Below are 19,902 nucleotides of genomic sequence, written 5' to 3' on the forward strand. Positions count from 1 at the left end.
AAAATCTTATGAGGAAAGGCTGATAGACTTGAGGTTGTTTTCGTTGGAGAGAAGAAGGTTAAGAGGAGACTTAATAGAGGCATACAAAATGATCAGGGGGTTGGACAGGGTGGACAGTGAGTGCCTTCTCCCGCGGATGGAAATGGCTGGCACGAGGGACATTGCTTTAAACTGAGGGGTACTAGATATAGGACAAAGGTCAGAGGTAGGTTCTTGACGCAAAGAGTAGTGAGGCCGTGGAATGCCCTACCTGCTACAGTCGTGAACTCGCCAACATTGAGGGCATTTAAAAGTTTATTGGATAAACATATGGATGATAATGGCATAGTGTAGGTTAGATGGCTTTTGTTTCGGTGCAACATCGTGGGCCGAAGGGCGTGTACTGCGCTGTATTGTTCTATAAAAAAAAAAGACAACGATTCGATGCAGTGACCAATTCAGTAGTTTTATTTCTGATTACAGCCCTTTATTCAGACAACGGGTTACGGATCCTAAACAAACCCAACAGCGCCTGTTACACAGGAAACAAGGGTTGGTTTGGCGAGATGTTGGATGTCTGCGGCTGCAGGAAAACTCTCAGCTGAGCATTCGCGGTTTTTTCCGGCAGCATGGTTGCCCAGGGGCGCAGTCCATTCCTTTGACAGGATCCTCGTCTGACTGACACCTGTTTACACGACATTCTCCATATTCCACAAAGCAGACTTCTGCAATAGTTGCTGGAAAATAATGCAGAACAATTGATGAATAATTCAGAACTTGTGGAATTAGAACAACCTCAAAACCCAAACCAAAATTTATCAGTGTTGCCTGATCCAACACCGGGGTGAATTTTCCAATTAAAAAATAGCTGAAGTCATGGGGCGTGGCTCTGCCGAGCCACCGGCTGCCCAACAGGACGAGGAGGAGGTGGGAAAGAGCTGCACGGGGCTTCTTTTGTATTGGCAGCGACTGTCACTGGAGGACCTGCAGGACTGGGCATGCCGTCAAACACTCTGACTGAGGAGGGGGACAGTGCTACATATCTGCCAGATCGCAGAGGACCATGCTGATGGTCGCCCTGGACTTCTACGTAATGGGGTCTTTCAAGGCGCCGGGTGGGGACCTGTCCGTGATCTCACAGAGCTCGATGTACAGGTGCATCATTGAGGCCCTATATGTCAGGTTGGCGCAATACATCCATTTCAATGTGGACCCAGCCCACCAGGATGCGGGGCAGCGGGATTTGCGAACATTGTGGAGATGCCTCAGGTCCAGGGGGTGATTGACAGGATGCATGTCGCCTACGATCCTCTGGAGATGACAGGCTGGCCTTTCACTTGATGAACGTTCAGCTGATCAGTGACCATGAGGTGTGCATGATACACGTCAGTGCCCGATACCCGGGCAGTATGCACAACACCTTCATCCTGGCAAACTCGACGGTTCCTGGCCACTTTGAGGTTCCACCACCCCCTCCCGGCTGGGGCGTTGGCTCCTTTGGGAGTTTGGGGGGGGGGCAGGGTAACCATTGTGGTCGTGGCTGATGACACATTTCCGCAGGCCACAGGCCGACGCGGAGAGCCGCGACAACGACACCCATGCAGCGAACAGGACGTGATCGAGCAGTGATTCGGCATCCTGAAGATGTGGTTCATGTACCTGAACCACTCTTGGGGGTCCTCCCACATCGTAATGGCCTGTTGCATCCTCCACAGCATCGCGCAGCAGAGAGGTGATGGGCTGGAGGAGGAGGATGAATGTCAGGCCTCGTCAGACGACGAGGATGCGGGAGAGGGCGAGGATGGGCACGACATGGAGCCCAGGGAGCCACGGGAGGCCGCACAGCATGCGCGCCTGGGCCTGTACGGACGGGATGTTGTGATAGGCCCCTCTACGGGGTGCCAGCCCTGGTTTGGCAGTAACAGTGGATCTGCTCCATGGATTGGAGGATTATGACAATCCTGCACTGGCATGAGCTCTGGTGCTCTGCATCTTTCGACAACGCCAGACCCCTACCCATGATAGCACTTTCCTCCGTCAGCCTGCGTGATCCCTGCCTACAAGCTGGCCACTCCATCACACAGTCCCATCGAGTCCATGGGATGGCGGAAGTATGGGCGGTGGGGGGGGGGGGGGGGGGGGGGGGATTTGCGTGGGAGACCAGAGCGGTGAGCGCTGGCTGAATTGCGTGTCCTTGGGCCACGCCCAACATCCACCCATCCCGCCGAACCCCACTCTCTGTGCCCTCTCTGCGTCCAGCTGGGAGCAACCCATCCCTCAAAACCTTCTGACAGAGAACCGAGGCAGATTGTAAAGTTGTGCACCTGTGTAAATTGTGAGCATTTATATATATATATATCACTATCGTATGTGCTGTACCCATGCCATCCGAACTACTGTCTACCTTTCTGGCCTTATGGACCCCAACGCTACTTCTGGGTGCATCCCATGTGGTACATTAGGAGCGGAGGAGGCCTGCTGTGATTCCTGCCCTGTGACCTGGGTCCCCTTTGGCAGCCGTCTATTGGGGTGCTCGGGTATCCGGGATGGAGTGGTTCCGACCTGTATTGTCCGCTGCCCATGTGATGCGCCAGGGACTGGAAGGAAGGAGGAAGTCTAAGGCGCTGCAGTGTTCCAGCACCACCACCCCTGCTGGAGTCACTGGCATGGGTCCCATCAACTCCTCCTTCCTCAGGGCAATTATTGCCTCCTGGCTATTCCATGGGGTGGGGGTGCGAGTGGAGCTAACCCCTGAAGCTCTTCCACCACTTGGCGCCGCCAGTTCTGGAAGCCCGCTCTCATCTCCACTAGGGTCTCTATGCTCACAGCCATGGTGCACAGGGTGTGGACCACCATCACTCGGACTACGCCACATTATGGTGCGACTGTGCCACCATCTTCTGGGTCTGTGCCAGAACATCCAGTGACAGCACCATCTCCCTCTGGGAATGGGTCACTTCTCTTGTACCTGTGCCATTTCGGCCAGAACCTGGGCAGTGCCACTGACGCTGTCAGCCATGACCCGCTGTGGCTGGTCCACTCTCTGGAGCACCGCTGTAATGTCCAGATGGCTCCGATACATGGCTGCCTGTTATATGGCCGCCCTCTTCTGGGCCTCGGTCACCGACTGCACAGATTGCCCCAGGCCTTGGAAAACTTGACCCATGACGGAAACCATCACCATCAATGCATCCACCGTGGACGCCACCCATGCGGTGTTGGTCTTGCCACCAGCTTCTGCTCCTGCACAGGGCTGGACTCGCCCACCTGAACCTGCAGGTGTCCGATGCTCACAGGCAATCACTCAGGCAGTCCCAGGGTGTGGGACTGGATCTCCACAATCACTGAAACCGTCTGGATGGCAGCTGGTCCCTGGAGTCGGCCTGCCCATCCGACCGCTGCCCCCTCAAGGGTTCTCACCTCCACCTGTTGTACCGTAGCACGCGTGTGATGCACCAGATAGTGTGCCAAGATCCTCTTTAATAAAGTGGCCAACTGAGGTGAGTGTCTCTTGGATGGTGGATGTGTTGGAGACAGCTGTGACGGAAAGTCGGTGTCTTCCCCGGAACAGAGCTCCGGCGTGTCATGGGATGCGGGTCAATGGTTCCCGTCTGTGTCCATGCCCTCGTCATTGCTGCTCACCACGTGCGGTGCCGGTTGTGGTTGGGGCCGGGGTCAGGATCAGGGGACACCAAAAGGGACTCCACAAACACCTTTAGCTACTGCAAGACACAAGACAAGCGTGATTGCATCACGGGCCGGGTGGGGGTGAGGACGCTGGACGCTGGAAGCTGGGGGTGACGGGGTGGTGATGGAGCAGGGGTGTGGAGGTGGTGGTGGTGTGGGTGTGGGGGTTGTTGGAGGGGTGCTGGTGGGGGCGATGGTGGAGCAGGAGTGCGGTGTGCTCGTGGGGTGGTGTGGGGGTGGGGGTTGGTGGAGGTGTGCTGATGGGGGGGGTGGTGGGAGATGTGCTGCAAGTGCTATGGAGAAACTCAACTCAGCAGCATTCCACTTCCATGCCCGATGCCGACCTCCGCCTCGGCGACTGCCCTTTTCTCGAGCCCACTGACCATGTGCAGTTCCCTCTGTTCTGCTAAAGTGAGGAGCAGCAGGTCTGGGTGTCCCCCTCTAGTCTTCTCTCTATCTCTGTGATTGTGAGCAGCCTTCTCCTGGCTGTGTCAGACAGTCCAACGCAAGCAGTATAGGGGGTGGGGAGCTGGTGGATTCAGTGACCAGGGCACCCAGCCGTGGTGGCCGGTATAGGTGCCGGATTGTGATGTCCGGACGTGATGTCACCGCACGTGATGTCTCCGGCTGTCGTGGTAGGGTTATGGGTGTGGTGGATAGGAGTTGGTGCCAGGGGCACAGTGCTGCCTACTCACACTGGCCGCTCAGAGGATGCCTTGTAGTTGTTTTTAGCACTGCTGGCTGGTCCTCATGGTGTTGCCCACTGCGCCCACGACCTCTACCACCTGCGTCCGGGCACGGAAAACAGTGGTGTTATGGGTGAGGCGTTTTCAGAACCCCAAAATGTATCATGGAGTTCAACCAACCTCACCCTTTAATGTATTTGTTGCTTTTCCTAGCACACAGCTTTTTCCCCAGGTGTGGAATTACAATTATGGACACGTGGGTTTTTAAACACAAAACACTGTTTATTCCATGAACTCAACTTAGCATCTTAAATAAACATTGGATCTCTTAACTTCAAAGGTAACTCAGAAAATATTACAACAGTAATTAATTCCTTAAAATGTTCCTTCAAACTTCCAAGAGACTTAACACCTTTAAACAAAATCACATCAGGTTAAAGGCTTCACTATTATAAGTTTAAATCACCCAAATGATCCAGAGATAGTCTTTCATGGGAGAGATCCAGCTCACTGAAAACACAGACACACACACAGATCTTTTCAAAACTGAAACTAAAAACCTGCAAAACGAACTGTAAAATGGCTGACCTGAGCTCAGCCCCACCCACTCTCTGACATCACTGTTTTCTAAAAGGTACATTGCTTAAACATCCATGCCTTGAAGGCAGTCTCACATGACAGTGGTGACTGGCAGCCTTCCTCCCACCCCGGGGTACAGGGTCGCCCGCCTCTCCTTCAAGGCATCAAGAAGGGTCTGGAGCTCGACCTCCTTGAAATGCGGTGCCACTCTCCTTGCTGCCATCTTGTTGGCTGGGATGGTGTGTGTGGGGAGTGCAGTGTGAATGTGCGGCTGTAGCTTGTCAGCCTCCTGAGCGTCAATCGCAAATCCGGCACCGTTTGTCATTGGAATCGATTGTGTTCCACATGGTGCCGGTGCAGGTCCCTTAACGTTCCGTGACCTGGTCCAGGTGCGGCACCAATTTTGCTGTTGTAGAAGTTCATCGGGCATCAACATGGCAAATCCGGCCAAAAGTGCTGACACCAGGACTGAATCGGTGGATTTTTCAAAAAATTCATTTGACAGGATGTAGTCGCTGCTGGTTAGGCCAGCATTTATTGCCCATCCAGTTACCCTTCAGGATGTATTGGTGAGCTGCCTTCTTGAACTGCTGCATTAGTTTAAGTGTAGGTACACCCACTGTGCTGTTACGGAGGGAGTCCCAGGATTTTTCCCCAGTGACAGCGAAGGATAGGTCATATATTTCCAAGTCAGGATGAACATAAGAACATAAGAACTAGGAACAGGAGTAGGCCATCTGGCCCCTCGAGCCTGCTCCGCCATTTAATGAGATCATGGCTGATCTTTGTGGACTCGGCTCCACTCTCCGGCCCGTACACCATATCCCGAATCCCTTTATTCTTTAGAAAGGCATCTATCTTTTTCTTAAAAACGTTTAAAGAAGGAGCCTCAACTGCTTCACTGGGCAAGGAATTCCAGAGAATCATAACCCTTTGGGTGAAGAAGTTCCTCCGACACTCCGTCCTAAATCTACCTCACCTTATTTTGAGGCTATGCCCCCTAGTTCTGCTTTCCCCAACCAGTGGAAATAACCTGCCCGCATCTATCCTATCTATTGCCTTCATAATTTTATATGTCTCAATAAGACCCCCCCCCGCATCCTTCTAAACTCCAATGAGTACAGTCCCAGTCTACTCAACCTCTCGTCATAATCTAATCCCCTCAACTCTGGGATCCACCTAGTGAATCTCCTCTGCACTCCCTCCAGTGCCAATATGTCCTTTCTCAGGTAAGGAGACCAAAACTGAACACAATACTCCAGATGCGGCCTCACCAACACCCTATACAATTGCAGCATAACCTCACTAGTCTTGAACTCCATCCCTCTAGCAATGAAAGACAAAACTCGATTAGCCTTCTTAATCACCTGTTGCACCTGCACACCAACTTTTTGCGACTCGTGCAGCAGCACACCCAGGTCCCTCTGCACAGCAGCATGTTTTAACATCTTACCACTTAAATAATAATCCATTCTGCTGTTATTCCCCCCCCAAAATGGATAGCCTCACACTTGGCAACATTGAATTCCATCTGCCAGACCCTAGCCCATTCACCTAACCTATCCAAATTCTTCTGCAGACTCCCGGTATCCTCTGCCCTTTTTGCTTTACCACTCATCTTAGTGTTGTCTGCAAACTTTGACACATTGCACTTGGTCCCCAACTCTAAATCGTCTATGTAAATTGTGAACAACTGCGGGCTACAGGTTGCCAACCAGAGAAACACCCATTTATCCCCACTCTCTGCTTTCTATTAGTTAATCAATCCTCTATCCATGCTACCACTTTACCCTCAATGCCATGCATCTTTAGTTTATGCAGCAATCTTTTGTCTGACACTTTGTCAAAAGCTTTCTGGAAATCCAGATATACCACATCCATTGGCTCCCCGTTATCTACTGCACTGGTAACGTCCTCAAAAAATAATTCTACCAAATTAGTCAGACACGACCTACCCTTTGTGATCCCATGCTGCGTCTGCCCAATGGGACAATTTCCCTCCAGGTGCCCCGCTATTTCCTCCTTAATGATAGATTCCAGCATTTTCCCTACAACCGAAGTTAAGCTTACCGGCCTATAATTACCCACTTTCTGCCGACCTCCTTTTTTAAACAGTGGTGTCACGTTTGCTACTTTCCAATCCTCTGGGACCACCCCAGGGTCTAGTGAATTTTGATAAATTATCACTAGTGCGTATACAATTTCCCTAGCCATCTCTTTTAACACTCTGGGATGCATCCCATCAGGGCCAGGAGACTTGTGTAACTTTAGCCCCATTACCTTGCCCAATACTGCCTCCTTAGTGATTACAATCATCTCAAGGTCCTCACCTATCATATCCTTATTTCCATCAGTCACTGGCATGTTATTTGTGTCCTCCACTGTGAAGACTGACCCAAAAAGCCTGTTCAGCTCCTCAGCCATTTCCCCGTCTCCTATTATTAAATCTCCCTTCTCATCTTCCAAAGGACCAATAATTACCTTAGCCACTCTTTTTTGTCTTATCTTTTTGTAGAAGCTTTTACTATCTGCTTTTATGTTCTGAGCCAGTTGACTTTCATAGTCTACCTTACTCTTCTTTATGGCTTTTTTTAGTAGCTTTCTGTTGTCCCCGAAAGACTTCCCAGTCCTCTAGTCTCGCACTAATTTTTGCCACTTTGTATGTTTTTTCCTTCAATTTGATACTCTCCCTCACCTCCTTAGATATCCACGGTCGATTTTTCCCCTTTCTACCGTCTTTCTTTTTTGTCGGTATGAACCTTTTCTGAACACTGTGAAAGATCGCTCGGAAGGTTCTCCACTGCTCCTCAACTGCTTCACCATGAAGTCTTTGCTCCCAGTCTACCTTAGCTAGTTCTTCTCTCATCCCATTCTAATCGCCTTTGTTTAGGCACAAAACACTAGTGTGGTGATGGTGAGAGTCTTGGAGGGGAATGTCCACGCGGTGGGATTCTGCTGCTCTCCTTCTGCTGCTCTGGTCCTTCTAGATGGGAGCAGTCGTGTGTTTGAAAGATGCTGTTGAAGGATCCTTGGTGATTTTTGCAGTGCATCTTATAGATGGTACACATGGCTGGTACTGTTTGCCGAGGTGGAGCGTTTGAATGTTTGTGGAAGGAGGAGCAATCAAGCGGGACTGCTTTGTCATGGATGGTATCGAGCTTCTTCAGTGTTGTTGGAGCTGCACTCGTCCAGGCAAGTGGAGAGCATTTCATTACTTGTGCCTTGTAGATGGTGGGCCAGCTTTGGGGGGGGGGGTCAGGAGGTGAGTTACTCGCCGTTGGATTCCTAGTCTTTGACCTGCCCTGGTAGCCACAGTATTAATGTGGCTTGTCCAGTTCAGTTTCTGATCGATGGTAACCCCCTGGGTGTTGATTGTAGGAGATACAGCGATGGTAATGCCATTAAATGTCAATGGGCGATGGTTAGATCCTCTCTTGTAGGATATGGCCATTGCCTGACACTTGTATGGCGCGAATGTAACTTGCCACTTGTCAGCCCAAGCCTGGATATTGCCCAGGTCTTGTTGTATTTAGACATGGACTGCTTCATTATCCGAGGAATCGTGAATGGTGCTGAACATTGTGCAGTCATCTGCAAACATCCCCACTTCTGACCTTATGGTGCTCAGGTCATTGATGAAGCATCTGAACATGTTTGGACCTAAGACACTATCCTGAAGAACTCCTGCAGTGATGCCCTGGAGCTGAGATGATTGACTTGCAACCACTACAGCCATCTTCCTTTGACATGTATGACTCCAGCAGAGACTTTTCCCCCTGATTCCCATTGAATCCAATTTAGCGAGGGCTCCTTGATGCCATACTCGGTCAAATGCTGCTTAATGTCAAGGGCAGTCACTCTCACCTCACCTATGGCATTCAATGCTTTTTTCCACGTTTTAACCAAGCCTGTAATGAGGTCTGGAGCTGAGTGACCGTGGAGGAACCCAAACTGAGAGTAAGTGAGCAGGTCTTGCTGCCTAAATGCTCCTTGATAGCACTGCTGATGACTCCTTCCATCACTTTGTTGACGATAGAGAGTATACTGATGGTGCAATAACTGGCTGTGTTGGATTTGTCCTGTTTCTTGTGTACAGTACACACCTGGGCAATTTTCCACATTGCTGGGTAGATGCCAGTGTTGTAGCTGTTCTGCAAACAGAATGGCCAGGGATGTAGCAAGTTCTGGAGCACAAGTCTTCAGTACCATTGTCGGATTATAATCAGGGCCCATGGCCGTTGCCGTATCCAGTGCGTTCAGCCTTTTATTTACATCACGTGGAATGAATCGTATTGGTTGAAGACTGACACCTGTTATGCTGAGGACCTCTGGCGGAGACCGAAATGGATCATCCACTCAGCACTTCTGGCTGATGATTGCCTTGTCATTTGCACTGATGTGCTGGGCGCCTCCATCATTGAGGATGGGGATACGTGTGGACCCTTCTCCTCCATAAGAACTAAATTGGCGCCAGACCCGGAGCAATCCATGATCCGTTAATTGTCTACACCAGTGGCACGTGGAATATAATTGACTCAAATGAAAAACGATGTCCGATTCACTGGAGTCGGGATTGACACTTGGGCGTCTGACAAGATGCAGCAGCATAGTAGCACTCCACACACGCTCATCACAGCAACACGACGGCAGCCTCAGAGCGACACCCCGGTTTGTGCACATGGAGCTGGAGTCCTTGCCGAATGCTGGGCTCCTGTTGAGGAGAGTGGCAGGAGAGTTGAGCCACACTGTTCTCCGAGGTGGGATGGAGGATGCCACCTGCCACCATAAAACGAGCCTGGGTGCAGGTGGCAGAGGCCGTGAGTTCAATGGACCCGCCGTCAGGACTGGCCAGCAGTGCAGAAAGAAGCTGCACAACCTCCTCAGGGCAGCCAGGGTGAGTATGCAGCACTGTGTCGCTGGCAGGAACCCCCATCCCACACACTTGCAACTCTTCCCCACCCGGAGGGTGGACAAACCCCCACCACTGGCAGTGTGCGAGCTCCCCATCATGCACCACATGCCAGCACCCATACTGGCTGCAATGGCCCGATGCCCTGGCCACGAAGGCTACCAGCGGCCCACTCCCTGCTGCTCATGTCTGACTGTCTAACACCGCAAGCTTTCTGTCTCCCCCCCACACCCCAGGAGAAGGCAGCGCATAACAGCAAAGAGCGGAGAAAACCGGAGAGGGACTGTCGGACGTGGGGCCTCTCACTGCACTGGAAAGGCAGCTACGACACCAGGTCGATAAGCCAGGAGGGCACTCGCCAAGGCGGTCTGCATCGGGCAGATCGCCTGGCGTTCATCCTCCTCTTTCAACACGTCACCCCTCTGTTGGATTGGATTGGATTTGTTTATTGTCACGTGTACCGAGGTACAGTGAAAAGTATTTTTCTGCGAGCAGCTCAACAGATCATTAAGGAGGACTTCCGGGTGCGGCGATGACCAGCTAAGTCGCACGTTTCGGCAGCTCCCGGTGGAACGGACTTTTGGGCTCTTAATAAGAGCCCCAACGGCAATTTTAATGGCTAAAAGTACTGTGCGGTAAACCAGAAGGGAATCCCTCCTGGATACGGATGAAAAAAGGAGAGGAAAGTGGCCGGATTGCGGTGGATCCTCTAGAGCAGCGGCAAGGAAGGCAACCAAAAACCAAGATGCCGTCGGCAGGTGGCAGTTTAATATGGGGCCCTGAACAACACGAGTTTTTGAAACGCTGCGTGGAAGAGCTTAAAAAGGAGATGAAGAAGGAGCTGTTGGCCCCGATATTACAGGCGATTGAAGGGCTAAAAGATGAGCAAAAGACCCAGGAGCGGGAGCTTCGGGTCGTGAAGGTAAAGGCTGCCGAGAATGAGGACGACATACAGGGCCTGGTGGTGAAGACAAAGATGCACGAGGCACACCATAAACGATGTGTGGAAAGACTGGAGGTGCTGGAGAACAACGCGAGGAGGAATAACTTAAGGATTCTTGGTCTTCCTGAAGGTGCGGAGGGAGCGGACGACGGGGCATATGTGAGCACGATGCTGCACTCGTTAATGGGAGCGGAGGCCCCGATGGGTTCGCTGGAGGTGAAGGGAGCATACCGAGTGATGGCGCGAGGACCGAGAGCAGGAGAAATTCCTAGAGCCATAGTGGTGAGATTCCTCCGTTTTAAGGATAGAGAGATGGTCCTTAGATGGGCAAAGAAAACTCGGAGCACTAAGTGAGAGAACGCGGTGATCCGCGTATACCAAGACTGGAGTGCGGAGGTGGCGAGAAGGAGGGCGAGCTTTAATCGGGCCAAGGCAGTGCTTCACAAAAAGAAGATAAAATTCGGAATGCTGCAACCGGCAAGACTGTGGGTCACATATCAAGGGAGGCACCACTACTTTGAGACGGCGGATGAGGCGTGGACTTTTATTGTTGAAGAAAAATTGGAATGAGCGGGTTATTAAAAAAGAACGTTTGAAACAAAGTGGTGGGGCGAGTATGGGGGGCGAAGAGGGGGGTAAAAAGGGGGGAAAGAGGAGTTTTATGTTATTAATCCTGCGATGTGGTAACTTTTCTCTCTTCCACAGGTGGCGGTGGGGGGAGGAAAGGAGGTGGAGGAGATGGGGCGTTGGCCATTGGGGGCGGGGCCAGGGGGGAAGCGCAGGCTCGGTTCCCGCGTTATGATAATCATGGCGGGAATAGGGAAGCAGGAAGGAGGGGGCGTCGCACGGTGCGAGCCGAGGTCACGGGGGGAAGCCGAGGTCGGCCAGAGTTTGCTGACTTCTGGGAGCAACATGGGGGGTGTAACTACGCTAGTGGGGGATCTAGCGGGGGTGGGGGGGTGGGGGGGGAGTTATTGGGTTGCTGCTGGGGAGAGGGGGGAGCTGGCATGGGGTGGGGTGGGCGGGGGTGCACCGTCTGGGGGGGGGGGACACAGCTGCGTGGGAACCGGGTGAGGAGCTGGAAAAAGGGGATGGCTAATCGACGAGGGTGGGGGGTAAAAAGCCCCCCAACCCGGCTGATCACGTGGAATGTGAGAGGGCTGAACGGGCCGATAAAGAGGGCCCGGGTACTCGCACACCTTGAGAAACTTAAGGCAGACGTGGTTATGTTACAGGAGACGCACTTGAAACTGATAGACCAGGTTAGACTACAAAAAGGATGGGTGGGGCAGGTGTTTCATTCGGGGCTAGACGCGAAAAACAGGGGGGTGGCTATACTAGTGGGGAAGCGGGTAATGTTTGAGGCAAAGACCATAGTGGCGGATAGCGGGGCAGATACGTGATGGTGAGTGGCAAATTACAGGGGGAGACGGTGGTTTTGGTAAATGTATATGCCCCGAACTGGGATGATGCCAATTTTATGAGGCGTATGCTAGGACGCATCCCGGACCTAGAGGTGGGAAAGTTGGTAATGGGGGGAGATTTCAATACGGTTCTGGAACCAGGGCTGGACAGGTCGAGGTCCAGGACTGGAAGGAGGTCGGCAGCAGCTAAGGTGCTTAAAGATTTTATGGAGCAGATGGGAGGAGTAGACCCGTGGAGATTTAGCAGACCTAGGAGTAAGGAGTTTTTGTTTTTCTCCTATGTCCACAAAGTCTATTCACGAATAGACTTTTTTGTTTTGGGAAGGGCGTTGATCCCGAAGGTGAGGGGAACGGAGAACACAGCTATAGCCATTTCGGATCACGCTCCACATTGGGTGGACTTGGAGATAGGGGAGGAAACAGAAGGGCGCCCACCCTGGAGAATGGACATGGGACTAATGGCAGATGAGGGGGGTGTCTAAGGGTGAGGGGTGCATTGAAAAGTACTTGGAACTCAATGATAATGGGGAGGTCCAGGTGGGAGTGGTTTGGGAGGCGCTGAAGGCAGTGCTTAGAGGGGAGCTGATATCAATAAGGGCACATAAAGGAAAGCAGGAGAGTAGGGAACGGGAGCGGTTGCTGCAAGAACCTCTTGAGGGTGGACAGGCAATATGCGGATGCACCGGAGGAGGGACTGTACAGGGAAAGGCAAAGGCTACACGTAGAATTTGACTTGCTGACAACGGGTACTGCAGAGGCACAGTGGAGGAAGGCACAGGGTGTACAGTACGAATATGGGGAGAAGGCGAGCAGGTTGGTGTCCCACCAATTGAGGAAAAGGGGAGCAGCGAGGGAAATAGGGGGAGTGAGGGATGAGGAAGGAGAGATGGAGCAGGGAGCGGAGAGAGTGAATGGAGTGTTCAAGGCATTCTATAAAAGATTATACGAAGCTCAACCCCCGGATGGGAGGGAGAGAATGATGGGCTTTCTGGACCGGCTGGAATTTCCTAAGGTGGAGGAGCAGGAGAGGGTGGGACTGGGAGCACAGATCGAAATAGAGGAAGTAGTGAAAGGAATTAGGAGCATGCAGGCGAGGAAGGCTCCGGGACCGGATGGATTTCCAGTTGAATTTTATAGGAAATATGTGGACTTGCTCGCCCCGCTACTGATGAGGACCTTTAATGAGGCAAAGGAAAGGGGACAGCTGCCCCTGACTACGTCTGAGGCAACGATATCGCTTCTCCTAAAGAAGGAAATGTGGGTCCTATAGACCTATTTCCCTCCTAAATGTAGACGCTAAGATTCTGGCTAAGGTAATGGCAATGAGGATAGAGGATTGTGTCCCGGGGTGGTCCACGAGGACCAAACTGGGTTTGTGAAGGGGAGACAGCTGAATACGAATATACGGAGGCTGCTAGGGGTAATGATGATGCCCCCACCAGAGGGGGAAGCGGAGATAGTGGTGGCGATGGATGCCGAGAAAGCATTTGATAGAGTGGAGTGGGATTATTTGTGGGAGGTGCTGAGGAGATTTGGTTTTGGAGATGAGTATGTTAGGTGGGTACAGCTGTTGTATAGGGCCCCGATGGCGAGTGTGGTCACGAATGGACGGGGATCTGCATACTTTCGGCTCCATAGAGGGACAAGGCAGGGATGCCCTCAGTCCCCATTATTGTTTGCGCTGCCGATTGAGCCTCTGGCAATAGCATTGAGGGGTTCCAGGAAATGGAGGGGAGTACTCAGAGGAGGAGAAGAACACCGGGTATCTCTGTATGCGGATGATTTGCTGCTCTATGTAGCGGACCCGGCGGAGGGGATGTCAGAGATAATGCGGACACTTCAGGAGTTTGGAGAATTCTCAGGATATAAACTGAACATGGGGAAAAGTGAGTTGTTTGTGGTGCATCCAGGGGAGCAGAGCAGAGAAATAGAAGACTTACCGCTGAGGAAGGTAACAAGGGACTTTTGTTATTTGAGGATCCAGATAGCCAAGAATTGGGGCACATTGCATAGGTTAAATTTAACGCGGTTGGTGGAACAGATGGAGGAGGACTTCAAGAGATGGGACATGGTATCCCTGTCATTGTCAGGGAAGGTGCAGGCGGTTAAAATGGTAGTCCTCCCGAGATTCCTTTTTGTGTTTCAGTGCCTCCCGGTGGTGATCACGACGGCTTTTTTCAAAAGGATTGAAAAGAGTATCATGAGTTTTGTGTGGGCCGGGAAGACCCCGAGAGTGAGGAAGGGATTCTTACAGCGTAGTAGGGATAGGGGAGGGCTGGCACTACCGAGCCTAAGTGAGTACTACTGGGCCGCCAATATCTCAATGGTGAGTAAATGGATGGGAGAAGAGGAGGGGGCAGCGTGGAAGAGATTGGAGAGGGCGTCCTGTAGGGGGACTAGCCTACAAGCTATGGTGACGGCCCCATTGCCGCTCTCACCGAAGAAATACACCACAAGCCCGGTGGTGGTGGCTACTTTGAAAATGTGAGGGCAGTGGAGACGGCATAGGGGAAAGACGGGAGCCTTGGTGGGGTCCCCGATAAGAAATAATCATAGGTTTGCTCCGGGGAGAATGGATGGGGGATTTGGAATATGGCAAAGAGCAGGAGTAACACAATTGAAAGATCTGTTTGTGGATGGGAAGTTTGCAAGTCTGGGAGCGCTGACCGAGAAATAGGAGTTGCCCCAAGGGAATGCATTCCGGTATATGCAACTGAGGGCAACAGGTGAGGGAATTCCCGCAGCTCCCGACGCAGGAGGTGCAGGACAGAGTGATCTCAAAGACATGGGTGGGGGACGGTAAGGTGTCAGATATATATAGGGAAATGAGGGACGAGGGGGAGAATATGGTAGATGAGCTGAAAGGGAAATGGGAAGAAGAGCTGGGGGGGGAGATTGAGGAGGGGCTGTGGGCTGATGCCCTATGTAGGGTAAACTCATCGTCCTCGAGTGCCAGGCTAAGCCTGATACAATTTAAGGTGTTACACAGGGCGCATATGACTGGAGCACAGCTCAGTAAATTTTTTGGGGTAGAAGATAGGTGTGCGAGATGCTCGAGAAGACCAGCGAATCACACCCAGATGTTCTGGTCATGTCCGGCACTACAGGGGTTTTGGGTGGGGGTGACAAAGGTGCTTTCGAAAGTAGTGGGGGTCCGGGTCGAACCAAGCTGGGGGTTGGCTATATTTGGGGTTGTAGAAGAGCCGGGAGTGCAGGAGGCGAGAGAGGCTGATGTTTTGGCCTTTGCGTCCCTAGTAGCCCGGCGCAGGATACTGTTGATGTGGAAGGAAGCCAAGCCCCCGGGGGTGGAGACCTGGATAAATGACATGGCAGGGTTTATAAAGCTGGAAAGGATTAAGTTCGCCCTAAGGGGATCGGCTCAAGGGTTCACCAGGCGGTGGCAACCGTTCGTCGAATACCTCACAGAAAGATAGGGGGAGTGGGAAAGAAGAAGACAGCAGCAGCAGCCCGGGGGGGGGGGGGGGGTGGCGGGGGAGAAACCAGAAGGACTCTCAGGGTTGTTAACATATATGTATAATATGTATAGGTTGTTGTTATAGATAATTGTATATTGGACTGTTAAATCATATTTTTGGAGAGTGTATATCTGAGACAAGGCAGTTGCCATTTAGTTTTAGTTTTCGTTTTTGTTTTATATTATTTATTTTTTGTTTATAAAACAGGCCATTGTTATTTGTACTGTTATATTACTGTGTAAAGGATACACAATGTACGGTGATGGTTGGCCAAAAATTTTCAATTATATATATTTAATTTTAAAAAAAACAGATCATTAAATACATGAGAAGAAAAGGGAATTAAAGAAAATACATAATAGGGCAACACAACATATACAATGTAACTACATAAGCACTGGCATCGGATGAAGCATACAGGGTGTAGTGTTAATGAAGTCAGTCCATAAGAGGGTCATTTAGGAGTCTGGTAACAATGGGGAAGAAACTGTTTTTGAGTCTGTTCGTGTGTGTTCTCAGACTTCTGTATCTCCTGCCCGATGGAAGAAGTTGGAAGAGTGTGTAAGCTTGGTGGGAGGGATCTTTGATTATACTGCCCGCTTTCCCCAGGCAGCGGGAGGTGTAGATGGTGTAGATGTTGCGCGATGTTGTGGATGAGGCAGCAGGTCACAACGATGTGGGCCATCTCCCAGCGCTTTACTGGTGGGCCTCTCTAAAACGGTCTAGGCAACCTAACTGCATCTTCATGATGCCGAAGCACCGCTCGATCACGCCCCTGGTTGTGGCATGGGCATTTTAGCTGGTCTCCTCTTCAGACTGTGGCCTCTGGATTGGCGTCATCAGCCATGACTACACAAATAACCCCTGTCACCCAATGGCCAACCCCTCACCTCGAGATGCGCCTCGAAGATATCACGATCCATCGAGTATGCCAAGATGAAAGTGTTGTGCACTCTGCCTGTGTACCGGGTGCAGATGTGTATGATGTGCAGTTTATGATCTCACACCAGTTGCACGTTGACCGAGCGAAGCCCCTTTTGGTTTCTGAAAACCGGGCTATCATGGGCCGGTGCTAATAGGGCGACATGGATCCTGTAATTTCCCCCTGGCCATGGCGCATCGTGGCGATGGGAGCACACCTCACTGTCCTGCCACCCTGATGGGCTCGGTCCACTTTGAACTTGATATATTGTGCCGACCGGGCATATCGGGCCTCTGTAATGGCGAGATGCAACTGTGAGATTCCAGACAAGTCCCCACTCGGCACTGTGGGACCCCGTGGCATAAAAGGTCAGGGCAACCGTCAACAACCCATTCCCCTCGGTTCAATGTGCACCATGATCTGGCAGATATGCAGTCGGTCCCCCTTGTTCTTTCGAATTTTGTTGTTCTTTAGGGTTTTGGTCAATGTTGGTATCATGACCGGTACAGGCTTGGAGGGCTGAAGGGCCTGTTCCTGTGTTGCATTGCTCTTGTTCTTTGCTCAGCCGGAGTCTTCGACTGCATGCCAGATCCAGCAGGTCCCTGAATGACAGGCACTCATGTTGGACTCATGTTGTGCTATCCTCCCACATCCTCCTCATCGGCCTGTTGGGCGACTGGCTCTCCATCCTCACCGGCTGGCTCTTGTTTCTCGAAGACAGGCACCACCACTGCAAGGGTGCTCTCGAGTGCGGAGGTGGTGGAGTGGGGGACACCTAGGGCTAGTGTCACTCTGCACAAACCTAGGCCACTTGATGTGCACCCCACCTGATGTGGGGTGCACATCCAGATGGCTGCCTTGCAGTGCATGGCAGCGGCACTCCGCACCTTGACACCCTGGTGTCACCCCGACAACACGGCCCATTCCCTGATCACCCCCCGCCCCATCTCCCCTTGCGACTCGCCCTGGCCCTGACAGACACCAACCCCACCCCCCAGCCAGCCCTGTCAGCGGCAGGACCAGCAACCCATTGGCATGCCTCTTCATTTCCTACAACATCCCTCTCCCTCAGCAGCCACGGTGTCTGTTTCCTGATTATTAAAGCCACAAGTAAAACACGCCATTGGTAATTCCTCCGGGCAAAGATGGACTATTGTGGGATCCCTGGAGAATGCCGGATCAGGTCCGTTAATGATATGCCAATGGTGACTGCTGTACATGCGGTTGAGAATGCATTAACACTGCTGCCGAGGCACCAGAGCATGGCATTCTATCGGTCAGCCATCACCAGCAATGATTTTCACCTTCCACAATGCTCTACACAATCGGGTCTTGAGATTCTTGCGCTGCTCTGGAGTTAGGAGTATCCTGGGATATTCTCCACTTGCCTGACGAGTGCCGCTCCAACAGCTCTCAAGAAGCTTCACGCCATCCAGGAAAAAGAGACCCTCTTAAATAGCACCCCAATTAAAAAATACTCCCTTCAACACTGATGCGTATTGGCAGCAGTGTGTGCTCTGTGGAATATGCACTGCAGTAATTCATCAGTGCACCTTCAGATGTATATTCATCATCTAGAAAGTAAAGAGCAGCAGACAGATGGGGACGCCACCACCTGCATATTCCCCTCCAAGCCACTCACCATCCTGAGTTGAAAATATATGCATTTCCACCTCCACGATAAGTGAATAATCCTGCAACTCCCTCCTTAACAGCACTGTGGGTGTACATACACCACATAGACTGCAGATGGTCAAAAAGGCGACTCACCACCACCTACGATAAGGAAAATTGGAAAAGTGCTTGACTGTTTTGAAACCTACATCCCATGGACCACAAAAAATGAAATAGCAAATCAAATATCAGTTTCAGAGAGAAAAATGCAGTAAGGAAAAAGTTATAGAATGGGAGCTGAAAGATCAGATAAATCTGGCACCTCTCCTGTCGATTTCGGATTGAGCAGTTATAAACGGAGTCATCACGATGATACACAGCATCAGAAACTGCACACTCCCCATGATTCGCACCTTTCTCAGGATCAGACAACTAAAGTGGAAATGTTCTGAATCTGTTTCCGAGTGGTCGCTGCATTTATACTCACACAAATTGGGAATAAATCTGTTGCCTAAATATATTCCGTGTTTTTTTGCATTCTGCTTCTGGAACATTCAGTTAGCAATTTGCCACAAATGGCAATATTCCATCTTTCTGATCACAAGGTAGGAATTTCGACGTCAGTCCAGGATCCCCACAGTGAGCTCAACCGATAAGAACTCCCTGTTACACAGACAGAATGTCTAGGTTTGTCATGCACTGTCTCTCTCCATCATTCTGGCTGACGGTGTTTGCACAGATTTCAACCTTGCTGCTTTAGACCTGGTTGGATCCCCTCAAATTGAACATGGGGGATATTCAACGAACTATTAGCTTCGATTGTCAATAGTTGAAACAGATTACGAACCGGACTTGAAAAGTGATTCCGGGATCTATTTCTTGCGATCAAATTTCCAGGAGCTGGGAATTAATTTAAAATAAAGGCGGAAGGACATAATGGATGATGTGTGCTGGCCAGAATAGAAAGTTGGGGGACAGCAGCGGCAGTGGGCAGAACGAAGGCATAACAGCTAACACTGCAGCACAGTACAAAGCGTAGCAAAGCAATAGTGGTAGCGGATTAAATAATCAGGGGCACAGATAGGCGCTTATGTGGCCGCTAAAGGGCTCCAGGATGGTAGTTTGCCTCCCTGATACCAGGGTCCTGAATGTCTCTGAGCGGGTACGAAGCTCCATAAGACGGGAGGGCAATCTGTCTGTCTGTCTGTCTGTCTAACTATCTATCTATCTATCTATCTATCTATCTATCTATCTATCTATCTATCTATCTACCTACCTATCTACCTATCTATATGTTTATCAATCTGTCTGTCTATCTATCTATATATCTATCTAGCTAGCTAGCTATCTAACTGCTTAACTAGCTACCCATCTATCTGTCTATCTAATCCATCTATCTATCTAACTGCCTATCTATCTATATCTCTATCTACCGATCTATCTATCTATCTATCTATCTATCTACCTCTCTCTCACTCTCTATCTATCCATCTATCTATCTATCTATCTAACTATACGTTTTGCAATCTGACTATCTATCTATCTATCTATCTATCTATCTATCTATCTATCTATCTCACTATCTATCTATCTTTCTATCTCTGTATCTATCTATCTATCTCTCTATCTATCTGTCTATCTATATGTTTAGCAATCTGCCTGTCTATCTATCGATAAATCTGC

At 50.8% G+C, this 19,902-nt stretch overlaps 1 long non-coding RNA gene across 1 annotated transcript; it reads right to left on the reverse strand.

Annotated features, from left to right (window-relative positions):
• Positions 1 to 426: 426 nt before the first annotated feature.
• LOC140410339 (uncharacterized) lies at positions 427 to 18,778 on the reverse strand. The gene is made up of 2 exons (XR_011940617.1): positions 18,542 to 18,778; positions 427 to 716 (listed from the first exon to the last, which is right to left on the reverse strand). It is a non-coding gene; the product is annotated as an uncharacterized lncRNA (long non-coding RNA).
• Positions 18,779 to 19,902: the final 1,124 nt, after the last annotated feature.

This window comes from Scyliorhinus torazame, chromosome 4 (genome assembly GCF_047496885.1).
Source record: "Scyliorhinus torazame isolate Kashiwa2021f chromosome 4, sScyTor2.1, whole genome shotgun sequence".
In the NCBI taxonomy this organism is placed as follows: Eukaryota; Metazoa; Chordata; class Chondrichthyes; order Carcharhiniformes; family Scyliorhinidae; genus Scyliorhinus; species Scyliorhinus torazame.